This window comes from Lactuca saligna, chromosome 4 (assembly GCF_052625555.1).
Source record: "Lactuca saligna cultivar CGN05327 chromosome 4, ASM5262555v1, whole genome shotgun sequence".
In the NCBI taxonomy this organism is placed as follows: domain Eukaryota; kingdom Viridiplantae; phylum Streptophyta; class Magnoliopsida; order Asterales; family Asteraceae; genus Lactuca; species Lactuca saligna.
The window spans coordinates 20,267,960-20,269,780 of NC_136420.1; positions in this window are offsets into that span (position 1 = coordinate 20,267,960).

The window sequence follows — 1,821 nt, forward strand, 5'->3', positions numbered from 1 at the left end:
CTTCAGAAGTAAAACATCTAAGTTTAGAAAAGATGGTTGAACCTATGGAGCTAAAGAGTGAAGAAAAAGTGGAACCTAAAACTATGGTGAATAAGGGAGTGAAAAGAAAGCTTGAAGAGGGTAATGTGAAGGTTAAAAAAGAAAATTCTAAAAAAAAGGCTTATATTCATCGAGTTCAATCATATAAGAATCGATGGAAGGTTCAAAAGGTGAAAATGGTAATAGGAACTCCTTAAAATTCAACATTAGGCGGCAAAGATTCAGGCTCATGACTCCAACAAAAAAAACGCTTCTCGGGAGACAAACCGAGCTCGGGTTGGAATTTTTCTTTTCATTTTTTGCATTTTTTAAATTGAATTTTAGGGTATTAATCATCAAGGTCATCTAGAGTGTATTAGAAAAAGCAACAATCAAGTGTGGGGTTCATGAATATTGAGTGGTAAATTTTTATGGAGGATTTAAGAGAAAAATGAACTTTTGGACAAATAAACTCGATACCACGTCGTGGATTTTAAGCCCACTTCGTGTTGATTTAAACTGGATCGTATATTTCGCCCAGGTAGAGACTCACGATGTGAGCTTTACAGAACACATGACCACAATTATAAACAAATCAGATGTACATTTTAAACACTTTTGCTCTTAAACTACAACGTGAGCTCATATTTTCGTCCAACCACTTCGATTTCGGTTGCTTCTTTTACAAAACTTCTCCTATTTTACATAATCTTCATAAAAGGTATGTATTCCATGATTATTCACTCCTTGTTTAAACCGATTTTAGAGATTTATGAGTTAGGGTTTCTATTCATCTTTGCAATTACCCCCGATTTTGTGTTAATTTCGACTTGCATGTAACTTATTTATGTTTAGCATCACTGTAAGACAAAAACCTATGAACGAATTGGACTTGATTTGCCCTAAAAACTATTTGATTTTGAACTCACGATGTGAGTTTTGATACTCACGAAGTGAGAACTGCATTACAGTGATATTTTATCTCTTGTTGAGTTTTAATGGTTGTTTGTGGTTTGGTTTTGTTGTTTAACTCTTTTTGCAGGGATATGGGAGCCACTCCTTTTGGAGAAGATAACATGGTTGGTTATTTTGACAAAATGTCTTTGAGCATGAACTAGATTGGAGGCACGATGGAAAACATCCAACACTTTAATGTTTCGCAAGCACCTCACTTAGGAGATCATTATCCAGTTTGCCCTACATGGAGTGACTATAGAGGCAGCGAGGAGATGGATCCGGAATGAGCGGAACATACGAAGAGAAAGATGATGATTGATATTTATCCCTTTTTTTTTCATTTTTAGCCTTTCTTATTTTTGTTGTGTTTGTTTTTGTTTTTTTTTTTTTTTTTTTGGTTTGGTTATGTAACAAAACTTTGTGATGATTATGTTGCTTCCTATGACATATTCGTTGTTTGTTTGCAGAAAATCTTGAGAGAAAATAGAGAGATAGAGATGAGAGAGTAATTTTTGATAAGTTTAGGGTTAATTTCATGAGAGAGAAAGTAGAAGGGTATTCGTATATCAGTACATTCAATTGCATTGCACTTGTTAAAAGAAGTTTTTGCAAGATGACATTTTGTGAGACCTAGTTCTCACGACGTGAGCACTCATCTCTCACACCTTGAGCTCGAAGATTATAATATTTGGAAGTCGATTTTATACAACGTCACATCATGAGTTTCATACCTCACATCTTGGGTCAGATTTTTCAACGATATTGGAAGCCTTTTATTCCATATTTATGTCATGGCTCACTATTATCATGACCATAGATATCATAAAGCAGGTTATGACTCTTTCT